We start from the raw sequence: 21,875 nt of genomic DNA on the forward strand, positions 1-21,875 counted from the left end.
TCCGAGAATAATGGAACATTTCTGAAGAATTTTAAAACTTCAGTGGAATTTCGAGAACAATGGAAGGGATCCGAAGCATTTTTAAACTTCAGCGGAATTCTGAGAACAATGGAAGCGTTCCGAAGCATTTTTAAACATCAGCAGAATTCCGAGAAGAATGGAAGAGTTCCGAAGCATTTTTAAACCTCAGCGGAATTCCGAGAACAATTGAAGTGTTCCGAAGCATTTTTAAACGTCAGCGGAATTCCGAGAACAACGGAAGAGTTCCGAAGCAATTTTAAACTTCAGCGGAATTCCGAGAACAATGGAAGAGTTCCGAAGCATTTTTAAACATCAGCAGAATTCCGAGAACAATGGAAGAGTACCGAAGCATTCTTAAACTTCAGCGGATTTCCGAGAAAAATGGAAGTGTTCCGAAGCATTTTTAAACTTCCATGGAATTCCGAGAACAATGAAAGAGTTCCGAAGCATTTTTAAATGTCAGCGGAAATCCGAGAATAATGGAACATTTCTAAAGAATTTTAAAACTTCAGTGGAATTTCGAGAACAATGGAAGGGTTCCGAAGCATTTTTAAACTTCAGCGGAATTCCGAGAACAATGGAAGAGTTCCGAAGCATTTTTAAACTTCAAAGGAATTTCGAGAACAATGGAAGAGTTCCGAAGCATTTTTAAACATCAGCACAATTCCGAGAACAATGGAAGAGGTCCGTTGCATTTTTAAACTTCAGCGGAACACATAGAACAATGGGAGCGTTCCGAAGCATTTTTAAACTTCAGCGGAATTCCGAGAACAATGGAAGAGTTCTGAAGCATTTTTACACATCAGCGGAATTCGAGAACAATGGTAGTGTTCCGAAGCATTTTTACACGTCAGTGGAATTCCGACAACAATGGAAGAGTTCCGAAGCATTTTTAAACTTCAGCGGAATTCCGAGAACAATGGAAGCATTCCGAAGCATTTTTAAATGTCAGCAGAATTCCGAGAACAATGGAAGAGTTCCGAAGCATTTTTAAACCACAGTGGAATTCCGAGAACAATTGAAGTGTTCCGAAGCATTTTTAAACGTCAGCGGAATTCCGAGAACAACGGAAGAGTTCCAAAGCAATTTTAAACTTCAGCGGATTTCCGAGAAAAATGGAAAGGTTCCGAAGCATTTTTAAACTTCCATGGAATTCCGAGAACAATGAAAGAGTTCCGAAGCATTTTTAAATGTCAGCGGAATTCCGAAAATAATGGAACAGTTCTGAAGAATTTCAAAACTTCAGTGGAATTTCGAGAACAATGGAAGAGTTCCGAAGCAATTTTAAACTTCAGCGGAATTCGAAGAACAATGGAAGACTTCCGAAGCATTTTTAAATGTCATCAAAATTCCGAGTACAATGGAAGAGGTCCGAAGCATTTTTAAACGTCAGCGGAATTCCGAGAATAATGGAAGTGTTCTGAAGGATTTTAAAACTTCAGCGGAATACTGAGAACAATGGAAGAGTTCCGAAGCAATTTTAAACTTCAGCGGAATTCCGAGAACAATGGAAGAGTTCCGAAGCATTTTTAAACATCAGCAGAATTCCGAGAACAATGGAAGAGTACCAAAGCATTTTTAAACTTCAGCGGATTTCCGAGAAAAATGGAAGGGTTCCGAAGCATTTTTAAACTTCCATGGAATTCCGAGAACAATGAAAGAGTTCCGAAGCATTTTTAAATGTCAGCGGAATTCCGAGAATAATGGAACAGTTCTGAAGAATTTCAAAACTTCAGTGGAATTTCGAGAACAATGGAAGAGTTCCAAAGCAATTTTAAACTTCAACGGAATTCCGAGAACAATGGAAGAGTTCCAAAGCAATTTTAAACTTCAACGGAATTCCGAGAACAATGGAAGAGTTCCGAAGCATTTTTAAACCTCAGTGGAATTCGGAGAACAATTGAAGTGTTCCGAAGCATTTTTAAACGTCAGTGGAATTCCGAGAACAACGGAAGAGTTCGGAAGCAATTTTAAACTTCAGCGGAATTCCGAGAACAATGGAAGAGTTCCGAAGCATTTTTAAACTTTAAAAGAATTTCGAGAACAATGGAAGAGTTCAGAAGCATTTTTAAACGTCAGCAGAATTCCGAGAAAAATGGAAGAGTACCGAAGCATTTTTAAACTTCAGCGGAATTCGAAGAACAATGGAAGACTTCCGAAGCATTTTTAAATGTCATCAAAATTCCGAGTACAATGGAAGAGGTCCGAAGCATTTTTAAATATCAGCGGAATTCCGAGAATAATGGAAGAGTTCTGAAGGATTTTAAAACTTCAGCGGAATTCCGAGAACAATGGAAGAGTTCCGAAGCATTTTTAAACCTCAGCGGAATTCGGAGAACAATTGAAGTGTTCCGAAGCATTTTTAAACGTCAGTGGAATTCCGAGAACAACGGAAGAGTTCGGAAGCAATTTTAAACTTCAGCGGAATTCCGAGAACAATGGAAGAGTTCCGAAGCATTTTTAAACTTTAAAAGAATTTCGAGAACAATGGAAGAGTTCAGAAGCATTTTTAAACGTCAGCAGAATTCCGAGAAAAATGGAAGAGTACCGAAGCATTTTTAAACTTCAGCGGAATTCGAAAAACAATGGAAGACTTCCGAAGCATTTTTAAATGTCATCAAAATTCCGAGTACAATGGAAGAGGTCCGAAGCATTTTTACACATCAGCGGAATTCGCGAACAATGGTAGTGTTCCGAAGCATATTTACACGTCAGCGGAATTCCGAGAACAATAGAAGAGTTCCGAAGCATTTTTAAACTTCAGCGTAATTCTGAGAACAATGAAAGAGTTCCGAAGCATTTTTAAACTTCAGCAGAATTCCGAAAACAATGGACGAGTTCCGAAGCATTTTTAAACTTCAGCGGAATTCCGAGATCAATGGAAGAGTTCCGAAGCATTTTTAAACAACAGCAGAATTCCGAGAACAATGGAAGAGTTCAGAAGCATTTTTAAACGTCAGCAGAATTCCGAGAAAAATGGAAGAGTACCGAAGCATTTTTAAACTTCAGCGGATTTCCGAGAAAAATGGAAGGGTTCCAAAGGATTTCTGAATGTCAGCGGAATTCCGAGAATAATGGAACATTTCTGAAGAATTTTAAAACTTCAGTGGAATTTCGAGAACAATGGAAGGGATCCGAAGCATTTTTAAACTTCAGCGGAATTCCGAGAACAATGGAAGCGTTCCGAAGCATTTTTAAACATCAGCAGAATTCCGAGAAGAATGGAAGAGTTCCGAAGCATTTTTAAACCTCAGCGGAATTCCGAGAACAATTGAAGTGTTCCGAAGCATTTTTAAACGTCAGCGGAATTCCGAGAACAACGGAAGAGTTCCGAAGTAATTTTAAACTTCAGCGGAATTCCGAGAACAATGGAAGAGTTCCGAAGCATTTTTAAACATCAGCAGAATTCCGAGAACAATGGAAGAGTACCAAAGCATTTTTAAACTTCAGCGGATTTCCGAGAAAAATGGAAGGGTTCCGAAGCATTTTTAAACTTCCATGGAATTCCGAGAACAATGAAAGAGTTCCGAAGCATTTTTAAATGTCAGCGGAATTCCGTGAATAATGGAACAGTTCTGAAGAATTTCAAAACTTCAGTGGAATTTCGAGAACAATGGAAGAGTTCCGAAGCAATTTTAAACTTCAGCGGAATTCCGAGAACAATGGAAGAGTTCCGAAGCATTTTTAAATGTCAGCAAAATTCCGAGTACAATGGAAGAGGTCCGAAGCATTTTTAAACGTCAGCGGAATTCCGAGAATAATGGAAGAGTTCTGAAGCATTTTTAAACTTCAGCGGAATTCCGAGAACAATGGAAGAGTTCCGAAGCATTTTTAAACGTCAGAGGAATTCCGAGAACAATGGAAGAGTTCAGAAGCATTTTTAAACGTCTGCAGAATTCCGAGAAAAATGGAAGAGTACCGAAGCAATTTTCAACTTCAGCGGATTTCCGTGAAAAATGGAAGATTTCGGAAGCAATTTTAAACGCCAGCAGAATTCCGAGAACAGTGGAAGAGTTCCGAAGCATTTTTAAACCTCAGCAAAATTCGGACAACAATGGAAGAGGTCCGACGCATTTTTAAACTTCAGCGGAATACATAGAACAATGGAAGAGTTCCGAAGCATTTTTAAACTTTAGCAGAATTCCGAGAACAATAGGAGTGTTCCGAAGCATTTTTAAACGTCAGAGGAATTCTGAGAACTATGGAAGAGTTCCGAAGCATTTCTGAATGTCATCGGAATTCAGAGAACAATGGAAGAGTACCGAAGCAATTTTAAACTTCAGCGGATTTCCGAGAAAAATGGAAGTGTTCCGAAGCATTTTTAAACTTCCATGGAATTCCGAGAACAATGAAAGAGTTCCGAAGCATTTTTAAATGTCAGCGGAATTCCGAGAATAATGGAACAGTTCTGAAGAATTTTAAAACTTCAGTGGAGTTTCGAGAACAATGGAAGAGTTCCGAAGCATTTTTAAACGTCAGCAGAATTCCGAGAACAATGGAAGAGTTCCGAAGCATTTTTAAACCTCAGCGGAATTCTGAGAACAATTGAAGTGTTCCGAAGCATTTTTAAACGTCAGCGGAATTCCGAGAACAATTGAAGTGTTCCAAAGCATTTTTAAACGTCAGCGGAATTCGAGAACAACGGAAGAGTTCCGAAGCAATTTTAAACTTCAGCGGAATTCCGAGAACAATGGAAGAGTTCCGAAGCATTTTTAAACATCAGCAGAATTCCGAGAACAATGGAAGAGTACCAAAGCATTTTTAAACTTCAGCGGATTTCCGAGAAAAATGGAAGGGTTCCGAAGCATTTTTAAACTTCCATGGAATTCCGAGAACAATGAAAGAGTTCCGAAGCATTTTTAAATGTCAGCGGAATTCCGAGAATAATGGAACAGTTCTGAAGAATTGCAAAACTTCAGTGGAATTTCGAGAACAATGGAAGAGTTCCAAAGCAATTTTAAACTTCAACGGAATTCCGAGAACAATGGAAGAGTTCCGAAGCATTTTTAAACCGCAGCGGATTTCGGAGAACAATTGAAGTGTTCCGAAGCATCTTTAAACATCAGTGGAATTTCGAGAACAACGGAAGAGTTCCGAAGCAATTTTAAACTTCAGCGGAATTCAGAGAACAATGGAAGAGTTCCGAAGCATTTTTAAACTTCAAAGGCATTTCGAGAACAATGGAAGAGTTCAGAAGCATTTTTAAACGTCAGCAGAATTCCGAGAAAAATGGAAGAGTACCGAAGCATTTTTAAACTTCAGCGGATTTCCGAGAAAAATGGAAGAGTTCCAAAGCATTTCTGAATGTCAGCGGAATTCCGAGAATAATGGAACATTTCTGAAGAATTTTAAAACTTCAGTGGAATTTCGAGAACAATGGAAGGGATCCGAAGCATTTTTAAACTTCAGCGGAATTCCGAGAACAATAGAAGCGTTCCGAAGCATTTTTAAACATCAGCAGAAATCCGAGAAGAATGGAAGAGTTCCGAAGCATTTTTAAACCTCAGCGGAATTCCGAGAACAACTGAAGTGTTCCGAAGCATTTTTAAACGTCAGCGGAATTCCGAGAACAACGGAAGAGTTCCGAAGCAATTTTAAACTTCAGCGGAATTCCGAGAACAATGGAAGAGTTCCGAAGCATTTTTAAACAACAGCAGAATTCCGAGAACAATGGAAGAGTACCAAAGCATTTTTAAACTTCAGCGGATTTCCGAGAAAAATGGAAGGGTTCCGAAGCATTTTTAAACTTCCATGGAATTCCGAGAACAATGAAAGAGTTCCAAAGCATTTTTAAATGTCAGCGGAATTCCGAGAATAATGGAACAGTTCTGAAGAATTTCAAAACTTCAGTGGAATTTCGAGAACAATGGAAGAGTTCCAAAGCAATTTTAAACTTCAACGGAATTCCGAGAACAATGGAAGAGTTCCAAAGCAATTTTAAACTTCAACGGAATTCCGAGAACAATGGAAGAGTTCCGAAGCATTTTTAAACCTCAGTGGAATTCGGAGAACAATTGAAGTGTTCCGAAGCATTTTTAAACGTCAGTGGAATTCCGAGAACAACGGAAGAGTTCGGAAGCAATTTTAAACTTCAGCGGAATTCCGAGAACAATGGAAGAGTTCCGAAGCATTTTTAAACTTTAAAAGAATTTCGAGAACAATGGAAGAGTTCAGAAGCATTTTTAAACGTCAGCAGAATTCCGAGAAAAATGGAAGAGTACCGAAGCATTTTTAAACTTCAGCGGAATTCGAAGAACAATGGAAGACTTCCGAAGCATATTTAAATGTCATCAAAATTCCGAGTACAATGGAAGAGGTCCGAAGCATTTTTAAACGTCAGCGGAATTCCGAGAATAATGGAAGAGTTCTGGAGGATTTTAAAACTTCAGCGGAATTCCGAGAACAATGGAAGAGTTCCGAAGCAATTTTAAACTTCAGCGGAATTCCGAGAACAATGGAAGAGTTCCGAAGCATTTTTAAACTTCAAAGGAATTTCGAGAACAATGGAAGAGTTCTGAAGCATTTTTACACATCAGCGGAATTCGCGAACAATGGTAGTGTTCCGAAGCATATTTACACGTCAGCGGAATTCCGAGAACAATAGAAGAGTTCCGAAGCATTTTTAAACTTCAGCGTAATTCTGAGAACAATGAAAGAGTTCCGAAGCATTTTTAAACTTCAGCAGAATTCCGAAAACAATGGACGAGTTCCGAAGCATTTTTAAACTTCAGCGGAATTCCGAGATCAATGGAAGAGTTCCGAAGCATTTTTAAACATCAGCAGAATTCCGAGAACAATGGAAGAGTTCAGAAGCATTTTTAAACGTCAGCAGAATTCCGAGAAAAATGGAAGAGTACCGAAGCATTTTTAAATTTCAGCGGATTTCCGAGAAAAATGGAAGGGTTCCAAAGCATTTCTGAATGTCAGCGGAATTCCGAGAATAATGGAACATTTCTGAAGAATTTTAAAACTTCAGTGGAATTTCGAGAACAATGGAAGGGATCCGAAGCATTTTTAAACTTCAGCGGAATTCCGAGAACAATGGAAGCGTTCCGAAGCATTTTTAAACATAAGCAGAATTCCGAGAAGAATGGAAGAGTTCCGAAGCATTTTTAAACCTCAGCGGAATTCCGAGAACAATTGAAGTGTTCCGAAGCATTTTTAAACGTCAGCGGAATTCCGAGAACAACGGAAGAGTTCCGAAGCAATTTTAAACTTCAGCGGAATTCCGAGAACAATGGAAGAGTTCCGAAGCATTTTTAAACATCAGCAGAATTCCGAGAACAATGGAAGAGTACCAAAGCATTTTTAAACTTCAGCGGATTTCCGAGAAAAATGGAAGGGTTCCGAAGCATTTTTAAACTTCCATGGAATTCCGAGAACAATGAAAGAGTTCCGAAGCATTTTTAAATGTCAGCGGAATTCCGTGAATAATGGAACAGTTCTGAAGAATTTCAAAACTTCAGTGGAATTTCGAGAACAATGGAAGAGTTCTGAAGCAATTTTAAACTTCAGCGGAATTCCGAGAACAATGGAAGAGTTCCGAAGCATTTTTAAACGTCAGAGGAATTCCGAGAACAATGGAAGAGTTCCGAAGCATTTCTGAATGTCAGCGGAATTCAAGAACAATGGTAGTGTTCCGAAGCATTTTTACACGTCAGCGGAATTCCGAGAAAAATGGAAGTGTTCCGAAGCATTTTTAAACTTCAGCGGAATTCCGAAAACAATGGAAGAGTTCCGAAGCATTTTTAAACTTCAGCGGAATTCCAAGATCAATGGAAGAGTTCCGATGCATTTTTAAACGTCAGCGGAATTTCGAGAACAATGGTAGTGTTCCGAAGCATTTTTACACGTCAGCGGAATTCCGACAACAATGGAAGAGTTCCGAAGCATTTTTAAACTTCAGCGGAATTCCGAGAACAATGGAAGCATTCCGAAGCATTTTTAAATGTCACCAGAATTCCGAGAACAATGGAAGAGTTCCGAAGCATTTTTAAACTTCAAAGGAATTTCGAGAACAATGGAAGAGTTCTGAAGCATTTTTACACATCAGCGGAATTCGCGAACAATGGTAGTGTTCCGAAGCATATTTACACGTCAGCGGAATTCCGAGAACAATAGAAGAGTTCCGAAGCATTTTTAAACTTCAGCGTAATTCTGAGAACAATGAAAGAGTTCCGAAGCATTTTTAAACTTCAGCAGAATTCCGAAAACAATGGACGAGTTCCGAAGCATTTTTAAACTTCAGCGGAATTCCGAGATCAATGGAAGAGTTCCGAAGCATTTTTAAACATCAGCAGAATTCCGAGAACAATGGAAGAGTTCAGAAGCATTTTTAAACGTCAGCAGAATTCCGAGAAAAATGGAAGAGTACCGAAGCATTTTTAAACTTCAGCGGATTTCCGAGAAAAATGGAAGGGTTCCAAAGCATTTCTGAATGTCAGCGGAATTCCGAGAATAATGGAACATTTCTGAAGAATTTTAAAACTTCAGTGGAATTTCGAGAACAATGGAAGGGATCCGAAGCATTTTTAAACTTCAGCGGAATTCCGAGAACAATGGAAGCGTTCCGAAGCATTTTTAAACATCAGCAGAATTCCGAGAAGAATGGAAGAGTTCCGAAGCATTTTTAAACCTCAGCGGAATTCCGAGAACAATTGAAGTGTTCCGAAGCATTTTTAAACGTCAGCGGAATTCCGAGAACAACGGAAGAGTTCCGAAGCAATTTTAAACTTCAGCGGAATTCCGAGAACAATGGAAGAGTTCCGAAGCATTTTTAAACATCAGCAGAATTCCGAGAACAATGGAAGAGTACCAAAGCATTTTTAAACTTCAGCGGATTTCCGAGAAAAATGGAAGGGTTCCGAAGCATTTTTAAACTTCCATGGAATTCCGAGAACAATGAAAGAGTTCCGAAGCATTTTTAAATGTCAGCGGAATTCCGTGAATAATGGAACAGTTCTGAAGAATTTCAAAACTTCAGTGGAATTTCGAGAACAATGGAAGAGTTCCGAAGCAATTTTAAACTTCAGCGGAATTCCGAGAACAATGGAAGAGTTCCGAAGCATTTTTAAATGTCAGCAAAATTCCTAGTACAATGGAAGAGGTCCGAAGCATTTTTAAACGTAGCGGAATTCCGAGAATAATGGAAGAGTTCTGAAGCAATTTTAAACTTCAGCGGAATTCCGAGAACAATGGAAGAGTTCCGAAGCATTTTTAAACGTCAGAGGAATTCTGAGAACAATGGAAGAGTTCCGAAGCATTTTTACACGTCAGCGGAATTCCGAGAAAAATGGAAGTGTTCCGAAGCATTTTTAAACTTCAGCGGAATTCCGAAAACAATGGAAGAGTTCCGAAGCATTTTTAAACTTCAGCGGAATTCCAAGATCAATGGAAGAGTTCCGATGCATTTTTAAACGTCAGCGGAATTTCGAGAACAATGGTAGTGTTCCGAAGCATTTTTACACGTCAGCGGAATTCCGACAACAATGGAAGAGTTCCGAAGCATTTTTAAACTTCAGCGGAATTCCGAGAACAATGGAAGCATTCCGAAGCATTTTTAAATGTCAGCAGAATTCCGAGAACAATGGAAGAGTTCCGAAGGATTTTTAAACCACAGTGGAATTCCGAGAACAATTGAAGTGTTCCGAAGCATTTTTAAACGTCAGCGGAATTCCGAGAAAAATGGAAAGGTTCCGAAGCATTTTTAAACTTCCATGGAATTCCGAGAACAATGAAAGAGTTCCGAAGCATTTTTAAATGTCAGCGGAATTCCGAAAATAATGGAACAGTTCTGAAGAATTTCAAAACTTCAGTGGAATTTCGAGAACAATGGAAGAGTTCCGAAGCAATTTTAAACTTCAGCGGAATTCGAAGAACAATGGAAGACTTCCGAAGCATTTTTAAATGTCATCAAAATTCCGAGTACAATGGAAGAGGTCCGAAGCATTTTTAAACGTCAGCGGAATTCCGAGAATAATGGAAGAGTTCTGAAGGATTTTAAAACTTCAGCGGAATTCCGAGAACAATGGAAGAGTTCCGAAGCAATTTTAAACTTCAGCGGAATTCCGAGAACAATGGAAGAGTTCCGAAGCATTTTTAAACTTCAAAGGAATTTCGAGAACAATGGAAGAGTTCTGAAGCATTTTTACACATCAGCGGAATTCGCGAACAATGGTAGTGTTCCGAAGCATATTTAAACGTCAGCGGAATTCCGAGAACAATGGAAGAGTTCCGAAGCATTTTTAAACTTCAGCGTAATTCTGAGAACAATGAAAGAGTTCCGAAGCATTTTTAAACTTCAGCAGAATTCCGAAAACAATGGACGAGTTCCGAAGCATTTTTAAACTTCAGCGGAATTCCGAGATCAATAGAAGAGTTCCGAAGCATTTTTAAACATCAGTAGAATTCCGAGAACAATGGAAGAGTTCAGAAGCATTTTTAAACGTCTGCAGAATTCCGAGAAAAATGGAAGAGTACCGAAGCAATTTTAAACTTCAGCGGATTTCCGTGAAAAATGGACGATTTCGGAAGCAATTTTAAACGCCAGCAGAATTCCGAGAACAGTGGAAGAGTTCCGAAGCATTTTTAAACCTCAGCAAAATTCGGACAACAATGGAAGAGGTCCGACGCATTTTTAAACTTCAGCGGAATACATAGAACAATGGAAGAGTTCCGAAGCATTTTTAAACTTTAGCAGAATTCCGAGAACAATAGGAGTGTTCCGAAACATTTTTAAACGTCAGAGGAATTCTGAGAACTATGGAAGAGTTCCGAAGCATTTCTGAATGTCATCGGAATTCAGAGAACAATGGAAGAGTACCGAAGCAATTTTAAACTTCAGCGGATTTCCGAGAAAAATGGAAGTGTTCCGAAGCATTTTTAAACTTCCATGGAATTCCGAGAACAATGAAAGAGTTCCGAAGCATTTTTAAATGTCAGCGGAATTCCGAGAATAATGGAACAGTTCTGAAGAATTTTAAAACTTCAGTGGAGTTTCGAGAACAATGGAAGAGTTCCGAAGCATTTTTAAACGTCAGCAGAATTCCGAGAACAATGGAAGAGTTCCGAAGCATTTTTAAACCTCAGCGGAATTCTGAGAACGATTGAAGTGTTCCGAAGCATTTTTAAACGTCAGCGGAATTCCGAGAACAATTGAAGTGTTCCAAAGCATTTTTAAACGTCAGCGGAATTCGAGAACAACGGAAGAGTTCCGAAGCAATTTTAAACTTCAGCGGAATTCCGAGAACAATGGAAGAGTTCCGAAGCATTTTTAAACATCAGCAGAATTCCGAGAACAATGGAAGAGTACCAAAGCATTTTTAAACTTCAGCGGATTTCCGAGAAAAATGGAAGGGTTCCGAAGCATTTTTAAACTTCCATGGAATTCCGAGAGCAATGAAAGAGTTCCGAAGCATTTTTAAATGTCAGCGGAATTCCGAGAATAATGGAACAGTTCTGAAGAATTGCAAAACTTCAGTGGAATTTCGAGAACAATGGAAGAGTTCCAAAGCAATTTTAAACTTCAACGGAATTCCGAGAACAATGGAAGAGTTCCGAAGCATTTTTAAACCGCAGCGGATTTCGGAGAACAATTGAAGTGTTCCGAAGCATCTTTAAACATCAGTGGAATTTCGAGAACAACGGAAGAGTTCCGAAGCAATTTTAAACTTCAGCGGAATTCAGAGAACAATGGAAGAGTTCCGAAGCATTTTTAAACTTCAAAGGCATTTCGAGAACAATAGAAGCGTTCCGAAGCATTTTTAAACATCAGCAGAATTCCGAAAACAATGGACGAGTTCCGAAGCATTTTTAAACTTCAGCGGAATTCCGAGATCAATAGAAGAGTTCCGAAGCATTTTTAAACTTCAGCAGAATTCCGAGACCAATGAAAAGTTCCGAAGAATTTTTAAATTACAGGAGAATTCCGAGAACAATGGTAAGAGTTCCGAACCATTTTTAAATGTCAGCAGAATTCTGAGAACAATGGAAGAGTTCCGAAGCATTTTTAAACCTCAGCGGAATTCTGAGAAAAATGGAAGAGTTCCGAAGCATTTTTAATCGTCAGCGGAATTCCTTGAGCAATGAAAGAGTTCCGAAGCATTTTTAAACTTCAGCCGAATTCCGGGAACAATGGAAGAGTTCCGTAGCATTTTTGAATTTCAGCAGAATTCCGGGGACAATGGAAGAGTTCCGAAGCATTTTTAAACTTCAGCAGAATTCCCAGAACAATGGAAGAGATCGGAAGCATTTTTAAACGTCAGCAGAATTCCGAGAACAATGGAAGAGTCCCGAAGCATTTTTAAACCTCAGCGGAATTCCGAGAACAATGGAAAAGTTCCGAAGAATTTTTAAATTACAGGAGAATTCCGAGAACAATGGTAAGAGTTCCGAACCATTTTTAAACGTCAGCAGAATTCCGAGAACAATTCAAGAGTTCCAGAAGCATTTTTAAATTTCAGCGGAATTGCAAGAACATTAGAAGAGTTTCGAAGCATTTTTAAACGTCAGCGGAATTTCGAGAACAATGGAAGAGTTCCGAAGGTGTTTTAAACTTCAGCGGAATTACGAGAACCAATGGAAGAGTTCCAAAGCATTTTTAAACGTCAGTGGAATTCCGAGAACAATGGAAGAGTTCTGAAGCATTTTTAAACTTCAGCGGAATTCCGAGAACAATGGAAGAGTTCCGAAGCATTTTTAAACTTCATCGGAAATCCTAGAACAATGGAAGAGTTCCAAAGCATTTTTAAACTTCAGCGGAATTCCGAGAACAATGGAAGAGTTCCGAAGCATTTTTAAACGTCAGCGGAATTTCGAGAACAATGGAAGAGTTCTGCAGCATTTTTGAACGTCAGCGGAATTCTGAGAAAATTGGAAGAGTTCCGAAGTATTTTTAAATGTCAGCGGAATTCCAAGAACAATGGAAGAGTTCCGAAGCATTTTTAAACTTCAGCGGAATACTGGGAACAATGGAAGAGTTCCGAAGCATTTTTAAACTTCAGCAGATTCCGGGAACAATGGAAGAGTTCTGAAGCATTTTTAAATGTCAGCGCAATTCCATAAACAATGGAAGAGTTCCAAAGAATTTTTAAACTTCAGCAGAATTCCAAGAACAATGGAAAATTTCCAAAACATTTTTAAACGTCAGCGGAATTCTGAGAAATATGGAAGAGTTCTGAAGCATTTTTAAACGTCAGCGAAATTCCGAGGACAATAGAAGTGTTCCGAAGCATTTTAAAACTTCAGCAGAATTGCGAGAACAATAGAAGAGTTCCGAAGCATTTTTAAACTTCAGCAGAAATCCTAGAACAATGGAAGAGTTCCTAAGCATTTTTAAACGTCAGCGGAATTACGAGAACAATGGAAGAGTTCCGAAGCATTTTTAAACTTCAGCGGAATTCCGAGAACAATTGAAGTGTTCCGAAGCATTTTTAAACTTCAGCGGAATTCCGAGAGCAAAGGAAGAGTTCAAAAGCATATTTAAACTTCAGCGGAAATACTAGAACAAAGGAAGAGCTCTGAAGCATTTTTAAACTTCAGCGGAATTCCGAGAACAATGGAAGAGTTCCGAAGCATTTTTAAACGTCTGCGGAATTCTGGGAACAATGGAAGAGTTCGGAAGCATTTTTATACTTCAGCAGAATTCTGAGAACAAATGAAGAGATCGGAAGCATTTTTAAACGTCAGCAGAATTCCGAGAACAATGGAAGAGTTCCGAAGCATTTTTAAACATCAGCAGAATTCCAAGAACAATCGAAAAGTAACGAAGCATTTTTAAACGTCAGCGGAATTACAAGAACAATGGTCGAGTTCCGAAGCATTTTTAAACATCAGCAGAATTTTAAGAACAATGGAAGAGTTTCGAAGCATTTTTAAACGTCAGCAGAATTCCGAGAACAATGGAAGAGTTCCGAAGCATTTTTAAACCTCAGCGGAATTCCGAGAACAATGGAAAAGTTCGGAAGAATTTTTAAATTACAGGAGAATTCCGAGAACAATGGTAAGAGTTCCGAACCATTTTTAAATGTCAGCAGAATTCTGAGAACAATGGAACCGTTCCGAAGCATTTTTAAACGTCAGCAGAATTCCGAGAACAATGGAAGAGTTCCAGAAACATTTTTAAATTTCAGTGGAATTCCGAGAACATTAGAAGAGTTTCGAAGCATTTTTAAACTTCAGCGGAATTCCGAGAACAGTGGAAGAGTTCCGAAGGTTTTTTAAACTTCAGCGGAATTCCGAGAAAAATGGAAGAGTTCCAAAGCAATTTTAAACGTCAGTGGAATTCCGAGAACAATGGAAGAGTTCCGAAGCATTTTTAAATGTCAGCGCAATTCCATAAACAATGGAAGAGTTCCGAAGAATTTATAAACTTCAGCAGAATTCCAAGAACAATGGAAGAGTTCCGAAGCATTTTGAAATGTCAGCGGAATTCCGAGAACAATGGAAGAGTTCTGCAGCATTTTTAAACGTCAGCGGAATTCTGAGAAAAATGGAAGAGTTCCGAAGTATTTTTAAACTTCAGCGTTATTCCGAGAACAATGGAAGAGTTCCGAAGCATTTTTAAACTTCATCGGAAATCCTAGAACAATGGAAGAGTTCCAAAGCATTTTTAAACTTCAGCGGAATTCCGAGAACAATGGAAGAGTTCCGAAGAATTTTTAAACATCACCGGAATTACGAGTACACTCGAAGAGTTCCGAAGCATTTTTAAACATGAGCAGAATTCCAAGAACAATCTAAAAGTAACGAAGCATTTTTAAACGTCAGCGGAATTACGAGAACAATGGAAGAGTTCCGAAGCATTTTTAAACATCAGCAGAATTTTAAGAACAATGGAAGAGTTTCGAAGCATTTTTAAACTTCAGCAGAATTCCGAGAACAATGGAAAAGTTCCGAAGAATTTTTAAATTACAGGAGAATTCGAGAAAAATGGTAAGAGTTCCGAACCATTTTTAAATGTCAGCAGAATTCTGAGAACAATGGAAGAGTTCCAAAGCATTTTAAACTTCAGCTTAAATCCTAGAACAATGGAAGAGTTCCGAAGCATTTTTAAACTTCAGCGGAATTCCGGGAGCAATGGAAGAGTTCGGAAGCATTTTTATACTTCAGCAGAATTCCGAGAACAATTGAAGAGATCGGAAGCATTTTTAAACGTCAGCAGAATTCCGAGAACAATGGAAGAGTTCCGAAGCATTTTTAAACTTCAGCGGAATTCCGAGAACTATGTAAGAGTTCTGAAGCATTTTTAGACTTCAGCGGAATTTCGAGACCAATGGAAGATTACCGAAGGTTTTTTAAACTTCAGCGGAATTCCGAGAAGAATGGAAGAGTTCCAAAGCATTTTTAAATGTCAGTGGAATTCCGAGAACAATGGAAGAGTTCTGAAGCATTTTTAAATGTCAGCGCAATTCCATAAACAATGGAAGAGTTCCAAAGAATTTTTAAACTTCAGCAGAATTCCAAGAACAATGGAAAAGTTCCGAAACATTTTTAAACGTCAGCAGAATTCCGAGAACAATGGAAGAGTTCCGAAGCATTTTTAAACGTCAGCGGAATTCCGAGAACAACGGAAAAGTTCCGAAGAATTTTTAAATTACAGGAGAATTCCGAGAACAATGGTAAGAGTTACGAACCATTTTTAAATGTCAGCAGAATTCTGAGAACAATGGAACAGTTCCGAAGCATTTTTAAACGTCAGCAGAATTCTGAGAACAATGGAAGAGTTCCAGAAGCATTTTTAAATTTCAGCGGAATTCCGAGAACATTAGAAGAGTTTCGAAGCATTTTTAAATTTCAGCGGAATTCCGAGAACAATGGAAGAGTTCCGAAGGTTTTTTAAACTTCAGCGGAATTCCGAGAAAAATGGAAGAGTTCCAAAGCAATTTTAAACGTCAGTGGAATTCCGAGAACAATGGAAGAGTTCCGAAACATTTTTAAATGTCAGCGCAATTCCATAAACAATGGAAGAGTTCCGAAGAATTTTTAAACTTCAGCAGAATTCCAAGAACAATGGAAGAGTTCGGAAGCATTTTGAAATGTCAGCGGAATTCCAAGAACAATGGAAGAGTTCTGCAGCATTTTTGAACGTCAGCGGAATTCTGAGAAAATTGGAAGAGTTCCGAAGTATTTTTAAATGTCAGCGGAATTCCAAGAAAAATGGAAGAGTTCCGAAGCATTTTTAAACTTCAGCGGAATACTGGGAACAATGGAAGAGTTCCGAAGCATTTTTAAACTTCAGCAGATTCCGGGAACAATGGAAGAGTTCTGAAGCATTTTTAAATGTCAGCGCAATTCCATAAACAATGGAAGAGTTCCAAAGAATTTTTAAACTTCAGCAGAATTCCAAGAACAATGGAAAATTTCCAAAACATTTTTAAACGTCAGCGGAATTCTGAGAAATATGGAAGAGTTCTGAAGCATTTTTAAACGTCAGCGAAATTCCGAGGACAATAGAAGTGTTCCGAAGCATTTTAAAACTTCAGCAGAATTGCGAGAACAATGGAAGAGTTCCGAAGTATTTTTAAACTTCAGCGTTATTCCGAGAACAATGGAAGAGTTCCGAAGCATTTTTAAACTTCATCGGAAATCCTAGAACAATGGAAGAGTTCCAAAGCATTTTTAAACATGAGCAGAATTCCAAGAACAATCTAAAAGTAACGAAGCATTTTTAAACGTCAGCGGAATTACGAGAACAATGGAAGAGTTCCGAAGAATTTTTAAACATCAGCAGAATTTTAAGAACAATGGAAGAGTTTCGAAGCATTTTTAAACTTCAGCAGAATTCCGAGAACAATGGAAAAGTTCCGAAGAATTTTTAAATTACAGGAGAATTCCGAGAAAAATGGTAAGAGTTCCGAACCATTTTTAAATGTCAGCAGAATTCTGAGAACAATGGAAGAGTTCCAAAGCATTTTAAACTTCAGCTTAAATCCTAGAACAATGGAAGAGTTCCGAAGCATTTTTAAACTTCAGCGGAATTCCGGGAGCAATGGAAGAGTTCGGAAGCATTTTTATACTTCAGCAGAATTCCGAGAACAATTGATGAGATCGGAAGCATTTTTAAACGTCAGCAGAATTCCGAGAACAATGGAAGAGTTCCGAAGCATTTTTAAACTTCAGCGGAATTCCGAGAACTATGTAAGAGTTCTGAAGCATTTTTAGACTTCAGCGGAATTTCGAGAACAATGGAAGATTACCGAAGGTTTTTTAAACTTCAGCGGAATTCCGAGAACAATGGAAGAGTTCCAAAGCATTTTTAAATGTCAGTGGAATTCCGAGAACAATGGAAGAGTTCTGAAGCATTTTTAAATGTCAGCGCAATTCCATAAACAATGGAAGAGTTCCAAAGAATTTTTAAACTTCAGCAGAATTCCAAGAACAATGGAAAAGTTCCGAAACATTTTTAAACGTCAGCAGAATTCCGAGAACAATGGAAGAGTTCCGAAGCATTTTTAAACGTCAGCGGAATTCCGAGAACAACGGAAAAGTTCCGAAGAATTTTTAAATTACAGGAGAATTCCGAGAACAATGGTAAGAGTTACGAACCATTTTTAAATGTCAGCAGAATTCTGAGAACAATGGAAAAGTTCCGAAGCATTTTTAAACGTCAGCAGAATTCTGAGAACAATGGAAGAGTTCCAGAAGCATTTTTAAATTTCAGCGGAATTCCGAGAACATTAGAAGAGTTTCGAAGCATTTTTAAATTTCAGCGGAATTCCGAGAACAATGGAAGAGTTCCGAAGGTTTTTTAAACTTCAGCGGAATTCCGAGAAAAATGGAAGAGTTCCAAAGCAATTTTAAACGTCAGTGGAATTCCGAGAACAATGGAAGAGTTCTGAAACATTTTTAAATGTCAGCGCAATTCCATAAACAATGGAAGAGTTCCGAAGAATTTTTAAACTTCAGCAGAATTCCAAGAACAATGGAAGAGTTCGGAAGCATTTTGAAATGTCAGCGGAATTCCGAGAACAATGGAAGAGTTCTGCAGCATTTTTCAACGTCAGCGGAATTCTGAGAAAATTGGAAGAGTTCAGAAGTATTTTTAAATGTCAGCGGAATTCCAAGAACAATGGAAGAGTTCCGAAGCATTTTTAAACTTCAGCGGAATACTGGGAACAATGGAAGAGTTCCGAGGCATTTTTAAACTTCAGCAGATTCCGGGAACAATGGAAGAGTTCTGAAGCATTTTTAAATGTCAGCGCAATTCCATAAACAATGGAAGAGTTCCAAAGAATTTTTAAACTTCAGCAGAATTCCAAGAACAATGGAAAATTTCCAAAACATTTTTAAACGTCAGAGGAATTCTGAGAAATATGGAAGTGTTCCGAAGCATTTTAAAACTTCAGCAGAATTGCGAGAACAATAGAAGAGTTCCGAAGCATTTTTAAACTTCAGCAGAAATCCTAGAACAATGGAAGAGTTCCTAAGCATTTTTAAACGTCAGCGGAATTACGAGAACAATGGAAGAGTTCCGAAGCATTTTTAAACTTCAGCGGAATTCCGAGAACAATTGAAGTGTTCCGAAGCATTTTTAAACTTCAGCGGAATTCCGAGAACAATGGAAGAGTTCCAAAGCATATTTAAACTTCAGCGGAAATACTAGAACAAAGGAAGAGCTCTGAAGCATTTTTAAACTTCAGCGGAATTCCGAGAACAATGGAAGAGTTCCGAAGCATTTTTAAACGTCATCGGAATTCCGGGTACAATGGAAGAGTTCGGAAGCATTTTTATACTTCAGCAGAATTCTGGGAACAAATGAAGAGATCGGAAGCATTTTTAAACGTCAGCAGAATTCCGAAAACAATGGAAGAGTTCCGAAGCATTTTTAAACATCAGCGGAATTCCGAGAACAATGTAAGATTTCTGAAGTATTTTTAAACTTCAGCGGAATTCCGAGAACAATGGAAAAGTTCCGAAGAATTTTTAACTTACAGGAGAATTCCGAGAACAATGGTAAGAGTTCCGAACCATTTTTAAATGTCAGCAGAATTCTGAGAACAATGGAAGAGTTCCGAAGCATTTTTAAACGTCAGCGGAATACTGAGAAAAATGGAAGAGTTCCAAAGCATTTTTAAATGTCAGCGGAATTCCTTGAGCAATGAAAGAGTTCCGAAGCATTTTTAATCTTCAGCCGAATTCCGGGAACAATGGAAGAGTTCCGTAGCATTTTTGAATTTCAGCAGAATTCCGGGCACAATGGAAGAGTTCCGAAGCATTTTTAAATGTCAGCGGAATTCCGTGAATAATGGAACAGTTCTGAAGAATTTCAAAACTTCAGTGGAATTTCGAGAACAATGGAAGAGTTCCGAAGCAATTTTAAACTTCAGCGGAATTCCGAGAACAATGGAAGAGTTCCGAAGCATTTTTAAATGTCAGCAAAATTCCTAGTACAATGGAAGAGGTCCGAAGCATTTTTAAACGTAGCGGAATTCCGAGAATAATGGAAGAGTTCTGAAGCAATTTTAAACTTCAGCGGAATTCCGAGAACAATGGAAGAGTTCCGAAGCATTTTTAAACGTCAGAGGAATTCTGAGAACAATGGAAGAGTTCCGAAGCATTTCTGAATGTCAGCGGAATTCAAGAACAATGGTAGTGTTCCGAAGCATTTTTACACGTCAGCGGAATTCCGAGAAAAATGGAAGTGTTCCGAAGCATTTTTAAACTTCAGCGGAATTCCGAAAACAATGGAAGAGTTCCGAAGCATTTTTAAACTTCAGCGGAATTCCAAGATCAATGGAAGAGTTCCGATGCATTTTTAAACGTCAGCGGAATTTCGAGAACAATGGTAGTGTTCCGAAGCATTTTTACACGTCAGCGGAATTCCGACAACAATGGAAGAGTTCCGAAGCATTTTTAAACTTCAGCGGAATTCCGAGAACAATGGAAGCATTCCGAAGCATTTTTAAATGTCAGCAGAATTCCGAGAACAATGGAAGAGTTCCGAAGGATTTTTAAACCACAGTGGAATTCCGAGAACAATTGAAGTGTTCCGAAGCATTTTTAAACGTCAGCGGAATTCCGAGAAAAATGGAAAGGTTCCGAAGCATTTTTAAACTTCCATGGAATTCCGAGAACAATGAAAGAGTTCCGAAGCATTTTTAAATGTCAGCGGAATTCCGAAAATAATGGAACAGTTCTGAAGAATTTCAAAACTTCAGTGGAATTTCGAGAACAATGGAAGAGTTCCGAAGCAATTTTAAACTTCAGCGGAATTCGAAGAACAATGGAAGACTTCCGAAGCATTTTTAAATGTCATCAAAATTCCGAGTACAATGGAAGAGGTCCGAAGCATTTTTAAACGTCAGCGGAATTCCGAGAATAATGGAAGAGTTCTGAAGGATTTTAAAACTTCAGCGGAATTCCGAGAACAATGGAAGAGTTCCGAAGCAATTTTAAACTTCAGCGGAATTCCGAGAACAATGGAAGAGTTCTGAAGCATTTTTAAACTTCAAAGGAATTTCGAGAACAATGGAAGAGTTCTGAAGCATTTTTACACATCAGCGGAATTCGCGAACAATGGTAGTGTTCCGAAGCATATTTACACGTCAGCGGAATTCCGAGAACAATGGAAGAGTTCCGAAGCATTTTTAAACTTCAGCGTAATTCTGAGAACAATGAAAGAGTTCCGAAGCATTTTTAAACTTCAGCAGAATTCCGAAAACAATGGACGAGTTCCGAAGCATTTTTAAACTTCAGCGGAATTCCGAGATCAATAGAAGAGTTCCGAAGCATTTTTAAACATCAGTAGAATTCCGAGAACAATGGAAGAGTTCAGAAGCATTTTTAAACGTCTGCAGAATTCCGAGAAAAATGGAAGAGTACCGAAGCAATTTTAAACTTCAGCGGATTTCCGTGAAAAATGGACGATTTCGGAAGCAATTTTAAACGCCAGCAGAATTCCGAGAACAGTGGAAGAGTTCCGAAGCATTTTTAAACCTCAGCAAAATTCGGACAACAATGGAAGAGGTCCGACGCATTTTTAAACTTCAGCGGAATACATAGAACAATGGAAGAGTTCCGAAGCATTTTTAAACTTTAGCAGAATTCCGAGAACAATAAGAGTGTTCCGAAACATTTTTAAACGTCAGAGGAATTCTGAGAACTATGGAAGAGTTCCGAAGCATTTCTGAATGTCATCGGAATTCAGAGAACAATGGAAGAGTACCGAAGCAATTTTAAACTTCAGCGGATTTCCGAGAAAAATGGAAGTGTTCCGAAGCATTTTTAAACTTCCATGGAATTCCGAGAACAATGAAAGAGTTCCGAAGCATTTTTAAATGTCAGCGGAATTCCGAGAATAATGGAACAGTTCTGAAGAATTTTAAAACTTCAGTGGAGTTTCGAGAACAATGGAAGAGTTCCGAAGCATTTTTAAACGTCAGCAGAATTCCGAGAACAATGGAAGAGTTCCGAAGCATTTTTAAACCTCAGCGGAATTCTGAGAACGATTGAAGTGTTCCGAAGCATTTTTAAACGTCAGCGGAATTCCGAGAACAATTGAAGTGTTCCAAAGCATTTTTAAACGTCAGCGGAATTCGAGAACAACGGAAGAGTTCCGAAGCAATTTTAAACTTCAGCGGAATTCCGAGAACAATGGAAGAGTACCAAAGCATTTTTAAACTTCAGCGGATTTCCGAGAAAAATGGAAGGGTTCCGAAGCATTTTTAAACTTCCATGGAATTCCGAGAACAATGAAAGAGTTCCGAAGCATTTTTAAATGTCAGCGGAATTCCGAGAATAATGGAACAGTTCTGAAGAATTGCAAAACTTCAGTGGAATTTCGAGAACAATGTAAGAGTTCCAAAGCAATTTTAAACTTCAACGGAATTCCGAGAACAATGGAAGAGTTCCGAAGC

The sequence above is a fragment of the Phyllobates terribilis genome, unplaced genomic scaffold, assembly GCF_046119375.1.
Source record: "Phyllobates terribilis strain yellow unplaced genomic scaffold, ASM4611937v1 Scaffold_5__5_contigs__length_657084704, whole genome shotgun sequence".
Taxonomy (NCBI): domain Eukaryota; kingdom Metazoa; phylum Chordata; class Amphibia; order Anura; family Dendrobatidae; genus Phyllobates; species Phyllobates terribilis.